This window comes from Balaenoptera physalus (assembly GCF_965194825.1).
Source record: "Balaenoptera physalus genome assembly, chromosome: 21".
NCBI lineage: Eukaryota > Metazoa > Chordata > Mammalia > Artiodactyla > Balaenopteridae > Balaenoptera > Balaenoptera physalus.
Window position 1 is genome coordinate 18,835,399 of NC_138902.1, and position 20,838 is coordinate 18,856,236.

At 41.4% G+C, this 20,838-nt stretch overlaps 1 protein-coding gene across 1 annotated transcript in view; it reads left to right on the plus strand.

The window, feature by feature from the left end:
* The window catches only part of FUT10 (fucosyltransferase 10), a 259,413-nt gene that overhangs the window by 154,558 nt on the left and 84,017 nt on the right, over positions 1-20,838 (plus strand). Inside the window, exon 6 of the transcript XR_014258323.1 lies at positions 4,078-4,153. The gene's annotated coding sequence lies outside the window, so the exon portion shown is untranslated. The remainder of the gene's footprint in view (positions 1-4,077; positions 4,154-20,838) is intronic.

Here is a 20,838-nt window from a genome sequence, read left to right on the forward strand (position 1 = left end):
GTGACTTTTGTGCCATGACCGTAATTCAGGTGGTGGTAGGAAAAGCATACAGAAGTAAATCTGCAAAAATCTAAATTCCTTTAAGAGAACTTGCAGACTATTTTATCTGTTACTGTTAGGGTCTCCCTCCTTGGTAACTGTCGATTCTTTTAAGAGAGAGAACACTAGTTAAATGACCTAATCTAGGATCTACCACTTTTTACCGTTGACGTAGGACGCCTTTGACCCTCTCCTAGGTCACAGAGCAATAATCGTAATAGCTTTATTATCCCTAGCTTCACATAGCATCTGCCCTGGCTTTATTTCTTCTTTTATCTCCCTTTTTCCTCAATAGCCTTGTCATACGTTACACACCATACTAAGCCGTTGGAATCCATTCTTCAACAAGATTAGTGAATAAGTCAACTCTCTGTTTCATAGCTCTTTTGGAGCATAAAAGAGATAATAAGAAAATGATTTTGAAACAGTAAAGTTTCAGTTTATTGCTATTCCTCCCTCCTAGAATGTCTCTTCCTCCAATTGGTGCCTAACACGTTTTCTCTCTTTTTTCCAAATATTCTATGATATTTGTTCAAGATCTGGTTACCATCAATTTTCCAGGCAGTAATATTGATTGTTCTGTGATATAAACAAATTATTTTGTGTTTGTATATGTCCATGTGATGTTTTCATGGCCTCTCCCATTATTATAATAATTTTTTCTGGGGGTTCTTTCTTCTTTAACCCGTCATCCTTTCCTCACTTTCTGGAAAATTCTAAGTTATCCTCTGATCTTTCTTACTTTGCTTTCATAAAAGGAGAAAGATCAGGGCTGTTTGATGACATTTTAACCATTTTATCTCCATTCACTTACAGAAAAGGAACCATTACTTATTTTCTGTGATCAGAATATAATCAGGTTTTCACCCTTTGGCGATTCAATATTGTTGGGAAATCGTTCTGTTTATGAGTCCTTCACAGAAGAGTGCATCCCATTCAGTGCAATTTTTTGAGCAAAGAACCTCACAGGACAATATAGGTTGAGAAAGTACACTCATCACACACTTTGCCATGTATCATTCACGATTTTCCAGGGTGAAGTAACACATTGTGTCATTTAAGTCTCAAAGGAAATGAACAGAAGGGCCATTCCTCACACAGGCTAGGAAATCGAGATTCTTCTATTATATCCTTGGTGGTAAAATGTTTAAAAATGCTGAAGATTTTTATAATTTTATTTTGTATCCTCTTAATAAACATGAGGCCACTTCTTAGACAGTATTCTAAAAACTTGAATGTGGATAAATATAGATCCAATTAAACAATAATAAAACAAGTACTAATGAACTCAAATATACTTGAATTTAGTAAAAATTCCAAAAACGCCAAACTAAGGAGTTTCTAAATGAAATTTTAAAAGATCTACTTACTAAGTTATGGATTTATTCCCCTGCAGTGACTCAAAGGTAATAAGACAGAAAAGCAGGGAAAAACGATGCTGGGAAAATATTTAAAGTTGTAACCAACAGATGGAAATGCAACTTTTGGTGGGGAGCGTGCTGTAGTGTACACAGAAGTAGAAATATAAGGTTGTGCACATGAAGCTTATATAATGTTCTGAACTGATGTTACTTCAATAAAAAATAAATTTTAAAAATGTGACCTTGGGTGCTCCACGAAGGGAAGTGAGCTGCCTTATTAGTTGAGGATTTTGAGACTGTGTCTGCGCGTTTCTCGCAGGGCCAGTGTCAACGTCGGCATAAATCTCCTTTTAATGGAGCGATAGGAATCTGGTTCTCAAAGGTTTAAGAGGATTCACTTTTATCAGGTGTTCCTATTCTTGGAGGTTAATTAATGTTTAGACAAAGCTAATCTCATTAATAGAATTGCTCAGCCCTTTGTAAAATGAGGACACTGAAAACGTGTCAAGTAGAGCGCTTTGGAGTTTGAACAGCCACTGGGTTCACTGCAATGCCTCAGTTTTGTGGGGCGTTATTACAGAGAGGTGTTCGTGCTCCATCTTACCCTCTCGCTCCTGTCCTTTTCTCTCCCTAACGTGGTACAAATGGATGAGGAAGGTCACAGACAGAGAGTGAGGACACATCTGTCTATAAAGAAAAAATGTTGCCTGCCATTCCAGTTCTTCAAGGACCAAGCCATTAGCCAGTGCAGTTGCTCACTGACAGTGCACCCTGAGGGGAATTCAGGATGGAGAAAACCAGGGAACATTCTGTGCTTTGGACATACTGGCCCTTAGATAGTTAAGATGCATCTCTAAGGAAAATTTTCATATGACCCCAGATTCTTGCATCTTTCCATATATAGAATGGGAAATAGCAATAGCAGTAATCTATTGATGCTTGACTACATGTTTTTAATAGCAAAAAAGGTTCATAATCTCCTGGCTCCTTTACGTCTTTGAAGCTGTTCCTCCGAGCTATCAGAGAGACTGTCTTCTGGGCTGTAGTCCTCAGTAAGGTCCCTGAATAAAGTTTAACTCACAATTTTTACATTGTGCCTTTTACTTTCCGTTGACATGTCACAAGTGGATGGGATGCTAGAGGCACAACGGGCAGCCTGCCACATCTGCCCACCGTTTCAAGATGTCAGGGACATGACGTCCGTGAAGGAGATGCTAGGTGCCGGGCTTATTCAGGACGCCCCCGATTGGTGGGTCAAACTTGGTATAAACGGAGGAAGAAGACAGGCATCTTACTCACAGCAAGGGAGAAGTTGGAAGCCTCCCTCCTACTAGCTCTGTGACCCTGCAAGTAATTTGATCTTTAAATTTTCATTTCCTCTTTTATAAAATGCAGATACTGGTAGAATTAACTCCTAGGATTCTAGTGCGGAGTAAAGGAAAGAATTGAATAAGACCCTGAGCAGAGTGTCTGGTGTTCAGTAAAAATTCACAAATGGAAGTAATTACTGTTATTATTATGATATAAGTTGACCATTCTGTCTTTTTTTGCTTCTTTTGGTGTGGGGCCCTAGGCTTTCACTCATGTAATCCTGTGATGTTGGCTTGAAAGTGGATAGGGGTGGCTCTTTCCTTGGGGACAATATAGTTCATAACAACAGAATTTTACAGACCTCTTGAAACAGTACTCACACCTACCCACACACAAATATATGTAAATGTGTATGTATGTACATCATATATATACTTAATATATGACACATATATATTATGTACATATTTGTATCATATATACATATATAATATATGATATATAAATATATATGATACGTATATATCGTATAATTTTTCTTCCTTCCTTCCTTTCTTCCTTTCTTCCTTCCTTTCTTTCTTCCTTCCTTCCTTCCTTCCTTCCTTCCTTCCTTCCTTCCTTCCTTCCTTCCTTCTTCCTTCCTTTCTTTCTTTCTTCCTTTCTTCCTTTTCTTTTCATCTTTTCCTTACTAGTAAAATGTCTGAGCTTGATCTCTTTAACTATAAACTTGGAAAGATGCTGATTTGAAACTGTAGCCACTCCAAAATGCCCCTTTGTTATGCAGATTATTTTGAGGGGAGTGGGAACAATTAAGGGCCAAAAGACTCCAGAAGAAACTTTGACCTTCTCCCTAACTGCCTAAAAGAATTTGCGTAGCGGGCCTGTTCCCGGAATAGAGCTGTCAGCAGAGACGTCAGCAGAGCGTGTGGGCTCCGTGTGGTGGGGGAAATACCGAGGGATCAGGGTCCACGCTGGGTCCCACTGCAAACATCTACCAGACATGTGCTTTTCCACCTCCATGTGCATTGCCTTCCTCCCCTTCCAAGTCCCAAACCACTACCCCCAACAGCCTCTTTTGCCTTTAGCTGAAGACGGTGTTTCAGGTGAGGGCTTCAGCCATTTTGGTGAGTTACTCTGTTTTCCTGGGTCTCTCCCATGGATCCACGTCATTCAGCTTTTAATCTGTCTCGCGTCAATTTAATCCTTAAATTAAATCCAATTTAATCCGACCAGAAGCACCAAGAAGGGTGGAGGAAACCTTCTTCCTCCCCAACTGAACAAGGATGAACCACTGGGCTGGGGCTTGCGTTCAGGCACTGGGAGGCCCCTCACAGTCTAACTTGTCACCTCATCTTTATCCTGACAGCTGTCACCTCTCCCGCCCCTGATGAGAGAAGCCAAGACGAAGGGAGCCGTGCAGGTGTTCATTCAGGGCGAAGCGGGTGAGTCATATGACAGAACCGAGTGAGGATCTGAGATGATGCTACTTGGGCTGGAATGGCATTGGGGCAGATGGCTCCAAACTGTGCCCGGGTGCCCAGAGGGGGGCAGCCAGCCGCCAGGTTCCCTCACTGAGGTGGGTTATATGATAAGGAAGGCGGATTCACCTGAGCAGACCAGGTCCCGCCTGGTGACGAAACAGCGTCCCAAGGGCGCCGACTGTGCCCGCTGGGGTGTGTAGGTCTAGGAGGCAGAAGACGCGGCTGGGGAGGCCTAGGTTGGAAATGAATGAACTTGGCCTGAAGAACGCCCTCCCAGGGCTGGAAGACTCAGTCATTCAGAATGGCCTGTGCCCTTGTCTGGGCCTCGGGAACAACCCCCAGGAGATAGGTCTCCTCTTGCTCAGCGATGCGAACACCTAGGGGGGTTTTCAGCAAGGACACGATCACCATTACCCACCTCCCTCTCGCCTTACCCAAAGCTCTTTGCCGTATTATAAACGGCACGTTATATGCCGTGCTATAAACATTATAATCATATTAAGTATTTTACTTGTGATACTATGCTATTGTACCTATTATAATAACAATAAATCTGGCTTAACGTTTACTATGCCCACAGGGTACCTAATTCCTTGGTAAACCTTTCCTCTTCTGTTATACTTTCTGTTTTGTCCTTCCCTAACTTTTGAAGCAAGGTAGCTGTATCACGGACTCCAGTATTAGTTAGAAATTTAATTTTCTTTAAGCATTTGGAAGATTACAGCTGATGACAGTTAGTGAATGATTTTTTTTCCTGAAAATTAATATCTGCCACGGAATTGAATAATAGATAAGCACTAGATATTCACGATAAGAGCAGTAGAAACCTCATGGTCAGAGGGAGAGCCTAGCTGAATTACTGATCGCTCCTTTCCTGCCCACTGCCTCCCCAAATAAAGAACTTGGCTCCCTATTTTGTAAAACATCAACTTGACCCCCTAAGCAGTAGATTGGAACAGGAGTGGACCCCTGACCTAGGACCCAGAGAGAGGTTTAGTCCCTCTAGGGACTTACCCATAAGCGGGCTTACTCACGTAAGAGCAGACGTGTGCTGGAAAAGCTGCTGAGAAGAGAGAGAATGACATGGACCTAAAAAATCAGAGCATCAGGAGGGAAAATGAGGGAGAAAAGAGTCCAGCTGCCTTCTTAGTGCCTGCTTCTCATCCCTTTCTAAGTCCGGCAGCGTTCAAATCTGCCCTGAGGTTTTGTGATACACCACTGAGTTCAAATAACCAAGTTCGTGCTTAGGCTAGCTTGAATTATTCATTTCATTTCAGTTATTTGCTGCCAAAGCAGCTTTAATGAATTGAGTAAATATTCCAGGGAAAACTGCCATGACCACGAGTGTTTGCTTTCAGGGGGAGTGAGGGTGGGGTGTGGTGGGACTAGGTCTCTGCCGCCCCGTTTCAGGCTGTCCCACTTATCACATCTTGTGCTTCAAAGTGTGTTTCCCCTTGAAGAGGCTCTTGAGAAGCACAGCCACTGACCTTGCACTCCCGGAAGGAATTGGGGCCCAGGTATGTGAAACCTAAGAAAAACAACAGCTTTCTTTTCAAAATGTCACTGTTGCCTTGTGCTGTTAGAGCTGGAGCCTTGACTGCACTTTGGGGGCTGACACTTCTTTTGTTCTGGAAGAACACCCTGTAGGTTCTGCAGAGTTAGGGCCCAGATCCTGTGTTAGACTGGAAGCAAGGAGGCGCTGAATTGGTCAGAAGTTGCCTCTCTCATGGGTGAAATAGCGTCTCTGAGATTCCGGGTGAGGAGAGGCTGGCCGGTGATGACAGCGGAAGGAAAATACTTGCTTTACTTTTTGTTGGTGTTTTTCCCTACCGGGTGGTGGGCCAGAGCCTCTGACACCTACCTGCGTGGGTTTGAATCTCAGCTCTGCCGTTCTTCAGCCAGGGCCCAGCCAGGAGGCAGAACCAGAACAGTTCCTTGACTGAGAGAATTTCACAGAAAGAATTATCAGTTAGGCCGAAAGTTGTTAACTAGGTGACCTAAAGGGTTTCACGGGGGTAGCAACCAAAAGAAGCAGCTATCACCTCTAGGGCTGAGGCCACACAGAGAAGAGGTTGGAATAGTTAAAATTTAAATCATTAAAGGAGGAGCCCCATGGAGATGGAAGTCAGACCTCTGAGGAGGGGCCACTGCTCAGCTGGTCCTGGGGTCTCTGAGTTGGAAGGAGGGGCCTGTGGTTCCCAGATTTCCCAAGAGGAGGCGCTGGTTGCCTAGTGCTGGCATCTTGGGAGCTGGGGGCAAAAAGGGAAGGTGGTTCTGTAAGGGGTGTGTGTGTGTGTGTGTGTGTGTGTGTGTGTACACGTGTGTGTGTTATAACCCCCTTATGTCTTCACCCAGCTTTCAGCCAAAGGTTATTGTATGGTATGTGACAGCCTGAACTCGGCTCTGTTTTGGAATTCATGGCGGGATCCGTGTCCATGCTTGGGGCAACACACGATGGAGATCACGTGAGAAGGCTGATGCTAAGATAGCTAGAGGTGGACTGCCGAAGAGTACAGCTGAGAGGCAGGGCCACACCCAGGAGTTTGGGATTAGCAGACACAAACTACTATATATAAAAGAGATAAACAAAAAGGTCCTATTGGATAGCGCAGGGAACTATATTTCAGTATTTTTTAATAACCTATACTGGAAAAGAATATGAGAAAGAACATATATACTGCTGTTGCTGTACACCAGAAACTAACACAACATTGGAAGTCAACGATACTTTAATTTAAAAAACCCAGAAAATAACAAGTTTAACAAGGACATGGGGAAAAAAGGCTATATCCAAAAGAATTATTCAACCAAATTTACTGATACTTTCCTGGAAACAAAACTAAAATAAGCATAGAATAAATTTTTAAAAATGAAAAACCAAAAACCAAAAGCCCCATGAAGCAATTTTGCTATCGATATGGGAAAATGCTAACATGATGTTGTGCAAAAAAAGAGGCACACAAAATTGCATGTGTAGAGTGATCTCAAAATTACCCACAAGAAAACTTAATGGGCGTGTATTAAAATGTTAATATAATTAACTTTGGATTGCAGAATTATATATATATAATAAGACTATATTATTTTTGTTATTAGAGTTTAAGTCAAAAGAGAAAGAAAAAAGAGGCTTTGGGCATTCTGGTAGCAGGAAAAATGTGAAACATACTAACATATAACTGCTGTGGTAAGTTTCAGGAAGAAGAGGCAGTTTTCCTCCAATTAAATTCTATGAGAATTTTTTTCATGTGGAAATTTCATAAAGAGAAAATAAATATCATCTCCAGTGCCTGTGTATAGATTTATACTTATATTAGAAGTAAAATAATTCATATTATTAGAACACTCAGAATAATTTACATTATTTGTTTTTTTTGTAATGGCCTTTCATAAAAACCAAGAGCATATCATTGAGAGTGAATGTCAGTGAAGGTTAATTCTGGGAGGAACCACACTGCAATAAATAGGTAGATTTTTGAGCGGCTAACCTGGTCCAAGAATAGATCCTGGAGAAGAATTGACTTAACCGAGGTCACAGAAGATGTTAATGGCAGAGCCAGAATTAGACCTTGTGACTTGATTTTTCAGCATGACCCTGCTACCTATCCCACTGCCTGGCCCCAAAGAAGAAATGTGTAGCTGACTTCAGTTTCTATAATTAGCATCCATTATTGACTTGAATCCCTTATCCCAAATGTCCTATCGATGTATACTCGCCCACTTTCCCCCTCCTTACATCAAACTACTTTTTAATTTCAAACCCTATCTTTCTTTGGATGAGTGTGTGTTTGTGTGTATATGTGTTTGTGTGTATATATGTGTGTGTGTGTGTGTGTGTACTTGTATGTTTGTGTATTTGTGTCTCTTAGACTGACAAGACTTGAAGAGATTCGGATAATATTCTATATCCACATTTTAGCCCCAATAGGCCGGACTACCAGCACTTGTCCTTCAATGATTAATGGAGAGAAATTATGTTATAACTGATGGGAAATTTACAAGATGCTTTTAATATAATTAAAAGTAATGTCTCTATTGGCTCTTAACTCTTCCCCAAGCCTAGAATTGGCTTCTTTCCAGAACTAACACATTTCATCCAGGAACTGGAGAACACATTTTAAGAAAAAGAAAAAGAATCTTTCCATCTTTGAATTCATACTTGATTGACCAGAGTACAGTTTGTGAAATTTAATATTATGTTATTCTATCATGAAAGAATCACTGGGTTGCTCTGAGTGATATTTTCATGAAGTATGGGAATGTTTTAAAGCAGGAAGAAGCACACAGGTTCATCTAAACCTGTCTCATTTTACAGATGAGGAAACTGAATCTAGGGAAGTTACACTATGTCTAACCCACTAATCCCGTGATTTTCCTTTTTTCCCCTTCATTTTTTCATTTGAAAAATAATTTTTGAACATCTGTTATGTGTCAGATGATGCAGTGCCTCCTAAAGATTTAAAAACCAAAAACCTTGGTTCATAAGAAACCAGGGGAGGTTTAAGGAATAAGAAACCAGGGGAGGTGTAGCATGTGTTAATGAACATTAGTCTATTATAGTATATGTTGCAGTGTTAATGTTATATTCCTAGAGTTATAAAAGATGAGGGAGTAGTGAAATTTGCCTGGGAATTCAGGAAACTTTTCTAGAATGGATGACGTTTTATCTGGGCCTTGAAAGATAAGCAGGAATACACCTGCTTCAGAAACAAGGGAAGAGTATTCAAGGCAGAAGGAAATGAGAGGCATAGGATAGGTCTGTGCTTATTTGGGGGACACCAAGGACTGGCTTAATCTGTAGGGAGTGATTGAGGGTCAGATTGAATAGGTCAGCTCTGACGTCATTGGGGAAGGCTTTGTAGAGTCAGCTGAGTTCTCTAAGCTTTATTCTGCAGGTAATGGGAATCTATTGCATAATGTTAGGCAAGGAAATGACACTTTACACTTGCACATGAGTCTACATTTAAGAGGAATAACTGGTAGCACTGTAGAGGATGGACTGGAGGAGAAAGGACAGCTAAAGTCAAGTTCAGATGAAAATGATGAGATAATGAACTTGGCCAATAGGGGGGGGTGTGCCCTACAAAGAAGGAGGAGATATTTATGAGCTTAGAATTGGCAGGACCTTATAATGATTGTGAAGGATAGTAAACAGGGAGCAACCAAGGAGGAAAATGAAGCTTCTGGTTTTGAAGGTTAGAGTCATGGTGATGCTGTATAACTAGGCTATGACATACATGAAAAGGGTAGTAGGGGAAAAGCTTGCATGCAGTGTTAGAGATATTCAGCTTACCCGTGATGGAACATTTAAAGAGAAGATACACAGGAAGTAATTGAAAATCTGTGTCTTAAGCTCAGAAGAAAAGTCTGGGCTGGTGTTATTGATTTTGGAGTCATTAAAGAAAGTGAGAGTTGAGTAAAGAGAATAAAGAAAAGTCTAAGAACAGAACTCTGGGGGATGGCTGGAAGAGAGGAGCTAGTATAAGACATATGTAAGGGATGGATGGAAGAGAGGAACTAGTATAAGACATGGTTAGAAAGAATTATTTATGTGGTAGGAAGACAATGAAGGGAACAGTGTTGTGGAAATCGTGTTAGTCATGATGCTTTCAGCTGCTATTAACAAACAAACTCAAAATGAGTATTATGATCAAGTAGACTTATCTGCTCAGTTAACGACAATAACATCCCAAAACTCCAGAGGTAAGTAGAACAGAGAGCAGGTGTTTTAGTCACAAATCCAGCTCCATTTCTTTCTGACTGTCTCAGAAATGTCCTCCTCTGGGTGGTGGGTACATCACTGGACTGCTAGGAAGACGGCTGTGGCAGTTTCAGATTTCCCATCCATGTACAACCAAGGACTTTCTTCCAGTTCTATCTCAAAAAGGAGGAAACTTCTCTTCCCAATTCCCATCAATCTTGCAGTTACCTTTCATTGGATTGACATACCTATTCTTGAGCCAATCTCTCTGGCCAGTGGAATTCCATATCCTGGTTGCATTATGCTTGGGTTTCTGAACTGATCGCTAGCATAGAATATAGAGATTGGGCTGACCTCCGTAAGTGGGGGACTCATTGATTCCTTTTTTGTCCCACAAAGTGCAAGCCTGCTGAAACCAAAGAAGGTGAGGTGTAATGGGTATTAGGCAAGTGGATGCCTGTTAAGAAAACCAAGGGAGGAGAGAGTTTCAGACTGAAGGCGTGGTCATTCATATCAAAAATTGCAGATCAAGTAGGATAGGTATGATAAAGAGATCATTAAATCTGTCGATTATGTGGTCGTTGATGACCTTTGGGTCACCTTTCCAAGAAGCACTTGGGAAGCTCTTGCAGAATACTTTCTGAAGGAGTGTGGCAGCAAAGAGGAGAGAGATAGGAAGAGTTAAATCAATTGCAATTCAATGATGCATATAAATTCACTTGCAAATATTATTTTATTGATAAGCTTGCATCAATTCACTCCTTCCTAGGTTGAAAGAAGGAGGAAAATTAATCCTATAATGTGAAAAGAGTGTGACAAGTTTGTGAACAAAACCAAGAGCATATAAACAAAGAGAGAGTGATAAATGTTTGTGGCATGGTGAAAGGTGACCACTAAAAATGTGAGAGATGGGATTTCCATCAACATTTCATTGGGCTCAGAATCATGCCATGTTTTTGGTATGTTTTGTTTGGTTAGTTTTTTTTTCTGCAATGAGAAACGGATAGGTTTAATTTACAAGGTCAGCCTTAGCAATATTACATGCACTTTGTAACTGCAGCGTAATTACATTAAAAGGCAAAGGCAATTTTCTTCAGGTATGGCCAGCCACTCAGAGGATTGGTATAGGAAAGCAATAGGGCACATTTAGTCAGTGTCAGGTCATAGCGTTTGTAGATTTCCAATGCACAGTCAAAGCATAAAATAAGTTTTCAAACCCTAAGAGCAACAAGAATTTAATGTTATTAATTCTGTGATAATAATAATAATATTAAATACATCCTTATGTGGCTGATAGGTGCCTTTCAGCTTTTAGGGAAAGTAATTCTAATAATGGTTCCCATTTCATTTTCACTTGTACATATAGCACTTTTCACAATTCATTCAGTTTTTCTCCCCAAGTCATAATAATCCTGTGAATTGAGAATAGGTGATATTATCTTTATTTTTAAATGGGAAACAGACTCCTAGAAGAGTTGCTGAGTGACTAGCTGGAAGTTACCAGTTGTCTTGTTGCAGCAGTTCCAGAGTGAATGGAGAGATATCAAGACATGCAGATTGGGACTCAAGGCAACATGATGTTAGGACCATGTTGAAGCTGGGAGAGATAAATTGTTGGGTAGACTTTCACTCAGAGAGAACTACGTGGACTGAGGTGAGGGTTAGTCTTCCAAAGTATTGATAGATAGCTGGACAAATGATTGACCCAGGTTCAGGCTAAGGATGAAAATGTGCAGAAAGTTCATTTCACAGGGTGCCAAATTTGGGAATGATTTAAAAGAGAGTTCTAACATACCCTCTCCTTTCAGCACAAGGATGCCAAGGCCCAGAGAATTATGAGCTGGGTGAGAGGCAAGGTCTTCCCCGCTAGCCCACTAACCTAGCTTACTGCTTTCTCCACTACCCTGAATCCCACCTTGGAGTCCTCAAGAGAAAGAGCATAAACTTGATGGAAAGACAGGTGGTGTGGTTCAGAAGCTCATCTCCCATCAAAATTCAGAGGATGGGGAAGAGTTGTTTCCCTAATGCCAAGGGAACAATGGTTCTGGTCAAGTAACAGCGTAAAGGGTACTAAAGTAAAGTGAAAGAGAGTCAAAGCCGGAAGGAGGATATCTCAACGTGTTACTTGCTACAGACACTTTTGATGAATCACGGAGCTAGGCATTGGGACGTATCCTATGTTCTCTGCAAAGATACTGAAATATTTGGAAATCTTCTGCAGTGTTGCTGTAATTTGTCTTGATTTGGGGAGAGGCAGTCAAATTTTTAAAATTTCAGATACTTTCCAGTAATAGATAACTCTCTTTGGGGGTTGGGGGTGGAGCCGGGAATGCAACTTCTGGCTGATTTATTTCCATTAGAGCAAGACACAAATAGCCTTGTTTATTATTAGTCGTAGTTATTACACTATTCATAATCTGTTTTCCCACAAGAACAGTATTGCAATGATGAATGACAACATATATATAGAACAAAACGAATTTATTGCAGAATGCATTTCCAGTGATGTGAACGAGAAATTAGGTCTGCAATATGTTTGAGCTGTGCTGGGCAACTCCAGTTGTGCCCAAAAACTCACCTTTGAAGGAGGAGAATGAGCAGACACATTTCTAACTGATATTAGATTGCAAGCTCCCCTCTCCAAAGACAGGTCTGTGTCTTGTTCATTTATTTAATCACTAAGAACCATATTCATATCACACAATGAAATAAATGTAGAGTAGAATATGAGGAAATGAAAGTGAATTTTTTATTATGATTTCCCCCCATCACAATGACTAACATATCAATACATTGAGTGCTTACTGTGTGTTAGAATCTCTTCTAAGTGCTTCACATGTTTTAACTCAGTAATCCTCATCATTAATAAGTGAATATTATCACCCCCACTGAATATACAAAGAAAACTCAGCACAAAGAGATTGTGTAATTTGCAAGATTAAATAACACAACTGAATAAATTGTTGATCTAGGATTTAATCCCAGGCATGCTGACTATAGATGCTGCTACCTTAATCACTACACATTCCAGCTTCCTGTGCGTGTGCGTGTGTGCATGTTTGTGTGTGTGTGTGTGTGTGTGTGTGAGGGTATATTTTCCTCCAAATTTATAATAACATACTACTATAATTTAATTTATGAGCTTCCTTTTTCCTCATTGAATTATGTTGCAAATATTAAATTCTTACTTTTGTATTTTACTCCATTGATGTCTATCTCTTCTTGTGTAAGTACCGTGCCATAGCTCCATAAAATATTTTAATATTTGCTTGTACCATCCTTTCTCATTTCTCTTATTTTTCAAATAATTTTTGCTATTTCTCCACATTATTCTATCTTTCCTTTCTTGTTTTCAGTGTATTTTCTTGACTCGGGAAAAACTCTTCTTCCTCCAGAGTATGGAGACCTTGGGCCAGGAGCATTTCTTTAAAATGATTCAGGAAGTATGAAGGCCAAGATGGACTCTGAGGCCGATACCCTTTGGATGGGAATAGAGGTGCGGGGTGTTAGGTGTATGTGAGGAGCTGGGGTCTTACCACTCCAACCTTGCCCTATTCAGTTGTGTGTGTGTGTGTGTATACACACACACACACACACACACACACACACACACACACACACATGTATTTTCTGGGCTTCATTTGACATCTTCTCTGGATCCAGGAAAGGGGAAGGATTTTCGAAAGCAATTATTTTAGTTCACAAAATAGTTACTCTGGGTCGAGGGAACCTGATTGTTCTCTAGGCTAATATGTCCTTGAAAAGATGGTAGCAAATATGAAGAGGCCAATGAAATGGTAGAAAAATGATTCCGAGTGTTTCAATTATCTTTCTTTTTTTAAAAAAATTATTTATTTATTAATTTTTGGCTGCGTTGGGTCTTCGTTGCTGCTCACAGGCTTCTCTAGTTGCGGCGAGCGGGGGCTACTCTTTGTTGCGGTGCGTGGGCTTCTCATTGCAGTGGATTCTCTTGTTGCGGAGCACAGGTTCTAGGTGTGTGGGCTCAGTGGTTGTGGCTCATGGGCTCAGTAGTTATGGCACGTGAGCTTAGTTGCTCCACAGCAACTAATCGAACCCGTGTCCCCTGCATTGGCAGGTGGATTCTTAACCACTGCGTCACCAGGGAAGTCCCTCAATTATCTTTCTTATGGGATAAGGCTTGATGATACTCAGCAGAGTCTTCTTGCAGTTTGGGGACTGTGGGTGGGAAGGATTGGTTTGGGGGAAGGGAGGTGGGTGTTTCTTCTGTTTTGATGGTAATAACTACAATTTATTGCATGCTTACTATATGCTAGCTGTATGATAGTCTAAGAGCTCTACATACCTTATGTCTTTGTGTCCACCCAATTCTGTAAAGTAGGTAGTGCCATCTTCTCTTCACAGATGAAGAAGCAGAGAACCAGATTAGCTGGGTGACATAACTCATCAGAGTATTACAACCGGTAATTCAGAGCTGGGTTAAAATCTAAAGTCTTTGTGGTTTACAAGGCCTCCACAATCTGGCCTTTGCTTAAATATCAGCCTCATCTTGTGCCACCTAAATTCAACCACACAGGACTTTTTTTCCAGTTCCTTTTAAAAAATAATTAATTAATTAATTAATTAATTTAGTTGCACCGGGTCTTAGTTGTGGCAGGTGGGATCCTTAGGTGTGGCTCACAGACTCCTTAGTTGTGGCATGCGAACTCTTAGTTACAGCATGCATGTGGGATCTAGTTCCCTGACCAGGGATCGCACGCAGGCCCCCTGCATTGAGAGTGTGGAGTCTTAACCACTGTGCCACCGGGGAAGTCTCTCCAGTTCCTTAAATATGTCTTGTTGGCTGTGGCAGAGGCATTGCTTGCTATGTATTCCCCAAAGCATTTCCTTTTCTTCCCAAGCACACAGAAAACTTCCTTTCTCAGCCTTCCCTGGGATTTCAGTGGGACCATATGACCAACAGGATGGGAGTGGAAGTGATATGCAATATTCCCAGACCTGGCCCCTAAAGCATTTCACATCTTTGACTCTGTTTTCTGCTCCCCATCTGCACAGCTGGGTTGTAGAACCTCAAGTTGAGCTCCTGCTTCACTACTTGGACAAGAGCCACCCAGGTCAGCTGCTCAAAGAGCTGTGATATGAGAGAGAAACTTTTATCAGATAACTAGCTGAGATTTTGGAGTGGTTTGTTACAGCATCTAGTATTACTAATGTAACTAAATCACTTGCTCTAGACTAGAGGTTGGCAAACTTGTTTTCAGTACAAGGCCGGGTAGTAAATATTTTAGGTTTCCCAGGCCACACAGTCTCTTTTGTAACAACTCGACTCCGGCGTTGCAGTGTGACAATGGCCTTAGATCATACGTAAGTGAATATGCACGGCTGGGTTCCAATAAAACTTTATTTACAAAAACAGGCTGTGGCCCCATTTGGCCTGTGGACAACAGTATACCAACACCTCTAAAGGACTAGAACAGCACGCTGGTCTCTGTTTCAACTTCTCTTTCTCTGTCACTCCCAGACTCTACCTACCCTTTGCCTGGCTACACTGTTACAACTTCAGTTCCATAGGAGGCTGTTTCTACTCCCCCCCCACCCCCCACCATATGTCTGTTCTCCCCTCCAATTAGGTCAGGACCCATTATCCTATGTTCCCATAGTGGCCACCTCAACTTTCTTTTTCATAATAAGCCTTCCCTTTACAATGATTTTCAATGTCTTTTCTGCCTTACTATGCCAAGAGCTTCAGGAGAAAAAGAAGCTATTTCTACTTCATTCCCTGTTTTATCTCTAGAACCCAGCCCAGGCCCTGAGACAGAGTCCATGCTATAAATACTTGTTGAATCAATGGGCAATTCACTGCCTTCAATGATGAACCACTTCCTTCAATATATAGAACTTGTGGAGACTCATTCTTCCTCTCTCTTCCCTCTCCTCTCCCTCCTTGTGCCTCAGTCCTTGGGCTTAATACAGCTAAAAGGAAACTAAACCCACAATTACCATTTTATAGTCACACTCTTGAATGGAGAAAATACCACAGAGATATTTACCCTCAGGCATATTTCTTTGGTGTAAATACTGACCTTGTCTTCACCTCAGGCAACATTTCTTCTTCAAGACCATAAAGCATGGGATGTCTTCTCATAAAAGTCGATCTCTGTCACAACTCTGAAAGCTTATTCCATCTCGAGCCCCATAAGTGGGAAGAGGCTATTTCTGAAATTCTGTCATCATATCGCTCCAACACCTATAAATCTGAAAAGCTTTCCAACTTTCCTCAATATTGTAGATATTAGGTGATTGGACCACTGCACATGATCAAATACAGTTTCACCGTACACGAAAAGAGAGGATAGGAGAACAGGTATTCTATTTTCAGGATAAAGAATAAATACAAGAAATAATGGCAGCTTAGAACAGCATAAGATCAAAAAGATATGTAACAGAAAGTCAAGTAAGATGAGTTTGTAGTTGTGTTAAGTGTTTGGTTTGAGCTGATAAACTGTCAAACAAACAAACAAACACAAAACTCTGGGAGTTGGAGAACTCAAACACTGTCATGGGCACATTCACAGTGCAGCTAAATTTACCGGGGCTACAAGCTGAGTGGTGAGCAGTGCTTCTGGGTTCCCCATGGGTTCCCAATGGCATCTGTGAACCTAAGAAGGGAAAGACAAGTTTGCCAATCTGGAAAGAGTCCAAAGGCATTTTACTCAAAAGGTGGCCCCAGCTTCCTCTTTCCTTATCATGTGGTCAGGTGGAGCGTCAACAGGAGCTTGTGCAGGTGAGTCAGGGAAGAGTTGAGATGGGCAGCGTCAGTGCCTAAGGAAGTCTTGCAGGGTTCGTAGCCATTTTCGTCTTTCAATCTAAGAAGTAGTTTTAGAAATAGCTTAAGTATAATATCTTTTGGAGAATAAAACAAAATTAGTACTAATTTTCATACAGGAAAGCTGCACAGGTCCTAGGTTGGGAGTTTATGAAAGACTATCTGGCCCCAATTCATTTACAGAAATGAATCCCTCCTCCTCCCCCCTCATCTCCCTGCATATCTGGTTTCTTAATAGCAGCTGGAATCTTTACCTCTGAGAAGGAAGATAATCAAAGCCTTCTAACTACATGATCATCAGTCTGTCCCCAGAACCCAGCTCATCGTAATGTGCCATAAATATTTGCAGAATTTATGAATGAATGCTGTTGGCTGACTGATGGAATGAATGGATGAAAGTGGGCTGTCGAAGAAAGCTCAGATAACGCTGGCCCCAAGTCCCTCCTCTTCTCTCTTTCTGATACCATTTCCCACTTCCACAGTGATCATCTGTCAAGTGGCTTTATAATAAACACAACCACTAGCTCTTATGCAGCACTTTCCACGCCTTATTTTAAGTGAGCCTCTGGCCTCAGTTTTCTTGGGTGATTTGCATGTGCTCATGTTGACCCAGGTGTCAGTCAACAAGTAATCGCTACCTTCACCCTCCTGTGAGTGGGACACCTGTGTGATGGCGATTCTGCTCAGCACTCAAAAGACAGAGGAAAAGTTGTCAGGTTTTGAACATTGATAACTGAATACAGAGACCTCAGCCAGTTGTGTTTAAAAAGCAAGGCTTTGAATTATGCCTTTGATGGAACTCAGTGTGATCATTAGGATAAGTAAACACATCAGGCCTTCAATGTATATGCTGAGCCAAATGTAATAAAGGAAGAAAGAGACTTTTTTCCCCTCCACTCTGTCATTTTGTTTTGCAACTCTAAGCGTTACTGCACGCTCCAATTCTCCAGAATAACACTTAATTCTTTAGCTAAAACGCTGTATTAGACATATTTAAAGCTAATTATTTGGCATTATAAGATTATATTCTGTTCTCTAATAGCTTTGCATCATAGAGAGCCTCAGTGATTTCCAAAGATTAAAAAATAAGATAAAAGACAACGATTAGGGACTTCCCTGGTGGCTCAGTTGTTAAGAATCCGCCTGCCAATGCAGGGAACACGGGTTCTATCCCTGGTCCGGGAAGATCCCACATGCTGCGGAGCAACTAAGCCCGTGCGCCACAACTACTGAGACTGCGCTCTAGAGCCCGTGAGCCACAACTACTGAGCCCCCATGTCACAACTACTGAAGCCCGTGCACCTAGAGCCTGTGCTCCACAACGAGAGAAGCCACCACAATGAGAAGCCCGTGCACCGCAACGAAGAGTAGCCCCCGCTCGCCACAACTAGAGAAAGCCCGCGTGCAGCAACGAAGACCCAACGCAGCCAAAAATAAATAAATTTAAAAAATAAATAAATTTTTTAAAATAGTAAAAAAAAAAGTAAGACAACGATTATCAGGCTGGGTTACCCGGGCTCATTGCTGTGCGGTACTGAAGGTCTGCTTTGGGCAAATCTTCTTATGCCCTGCTGCACAGATGCTGGTTCTCCTAATTAAGTTGTCATGTTATTTTCTTTCTTACATTTTAAAAACCAAGTTTATTATTTTTCGACTATGGCAAATTTAGAGAACATCACACAGTAAATATAAAAATGAAAAAGCCACACTCCTCCCTTCCCACCACCATTAATTCAAACTGCAAATATTTACTGACTATCTGCTATGTGTCAGGCTCTGTTCTAGGCACTGATATTTTTGTGAATTTCTCAATACCCATTTCAGCTGAAATTAAGAGGATCTGTGTGTAAAATGTCCTTTAATGAAAATGTAACTAGGTGACACTTGTCTTTAGTCCTCTGTCCCTTTATTCTTGGCCTCAGTCCTTCCAAAACTCACTTCCTTCTCTACTTTTCAGAAATTCCCTTCCCAGCACATTAGCACTCTGGAGTCCTGTCCTCTTGATGCTGACATAAAACTTGCTTTCATGAATAATTCTGATAAGAGTTCATGACAAGCTAAAACTGAATCTGGTAGTTCCTGGATTTTGGGGGCACAATAAAGGCAGTTTTTCCATTGAAAAATAAAAAGAGCATGTGTTTACCTCTGCTAATACTGCATGAGCTAAACAAAACAGGGACTTGCTGGGAATTTCTATCAGTCTTTGATGTATAAAAGGAAGAACTATTATTACTCAACTACAGTTTGATAAACAAAATCTTTGCAAACAATTTAACCAAGTGGTAAAGATAAAAGCTCATCCCCTTAATGAAATTTCTGGCACAGAACTGAAGGTGGATGTGAGGGTTCCCTGGTCCCTGGTAAGCAGGTTCCTACTGCCGTTTATAGGTAGTGCTGGTCTTGCCTAAACATTTTGTATTTTCCATTGCAGTAGAAAGAGCGGGGAGCAAGCTGAGTGTGGCAAGGGGGATTGTTAATGACTTGCTTTCCCGGATGCTGTGCCTGGCCCTGACAACATGGAAACCGACCCAATGTGCTTAAAGGATGTCAGTCATCCTGCTGAGAGCTGACCCCACAGCTTGTCCATTCTATAGCTCCAGAGCCTTCTTTGGGTGTTTGGAGGATTGAGCTGCTCAGAGATCAAACAGAAGAGCCCTTCCTCCAGAATTTGAATATCAAGATTTTTCTCTAAAGAGATTTTTCTTCTGGGCTTCTCTGGGCTGCTATTAATTTGCAACCCAACTGAGTGGGTGAAAAATGTCTTTTGATCACATAACATGTGGTCATCAGAACACTGGTGGCATTCAACCACAAAGGGAGACCGGGGAGGGAGGGAGGAATCTCAAAGTGACCTTGGTGACAAAAGGAACTTCCTCAGTGAAGCATGTATCTCAGGCGAGGGTATCACACAATGAGGGAACTGTGACCAGCTGACATTTCATCTGTGAGTCGCTGCTCAAGTATTTGGAGAGGATGCATTGATCCCACTCTCCTGGAAACCCCCAAAAGCTCTCATAAAATGCCTGCTTTCATTTAGCTTTTGTTAAAACAACTAAAATACCCTTCTCATAATTGTTGGGGCATCTCAACAACATAGTCCTTTCTTTCCCAGCTTGCAACTCAAACAAATATTGTTTCATTTACTTCTTGCGGGTTCCCCAGCCTCATACCAATGTGAATGACTCTTCACGTTGAAAGGCATTTCCCAGGACTCCCTGAGGGTGGCAGTATTGTTCACGAGTCAGTGACTAGTCCTCGAAATTAGGCTCTCGCTAGGGAAATGATTTAACGAGCAAGGCTTTACGCTACCAAAATGAGCAAGTAGATGATGAGGGATGAGCATTTGTTTGAGCCCACGAAATAACTAATGCCCCCAGAGCCATCCACTCCAATGTGTATATGAAGTGCAAAAATAAAGGATGAAACCGAAAATGCTCGTCAACAGAAATGTATGGATGAAAGTGGCGATGCACATACTATTTCAAATAGGCTCAGTTCCAGATAATTACTTAATACGAGCTTACTACCCACAGTGCTTTAGGGTCTATGAGTTATCCACAGACAGCTGGCTGGGCAAATTCAGATGATGTCACTTCACCAGGAATTTTCCAGGAGGAGACAAGAGGCTGTTGCTCTCATCCAATTTAACTCTCCAAGAATTTGCAATCCTTGTGGCTTATTAGTAAACACCCTATTGTCCGTTGAGCTAAGTCATTTCAAGGTCATGTAGCAAGACTGCCCTCCCAAGATATTTCACACTTATGCTTATGTGAATAAAACTTCTCAGAATCATCCAGAGTGGAATTGAGCAATTAGAATTCAGTGAAACTCACTGGTAATTTTAAATGAGAAAAGAGTCATTACCCTTAGTATTGATTGGAAAGGGGGCATCCCTTTCTGGGCACAGTCAAAAATCAGTCACTGCCTGTAATCATGTTGCCCGTGATCGTGTTTAGATATACCTGGTGATGACATCATAGTGTCACTTGGGAACTTGGTAAATGATCGATGTCAGACCCTGAGTGGAAATTTCAAGAGGATGCATTGCTAGTAGATGAAAGGGCAAAGCTGCAGTTGAGTTTCTACAAACAGGTCAGGGATGTGAGGAAAACCCCTCAGTATGGAAAGCTGGGAATACCCAGG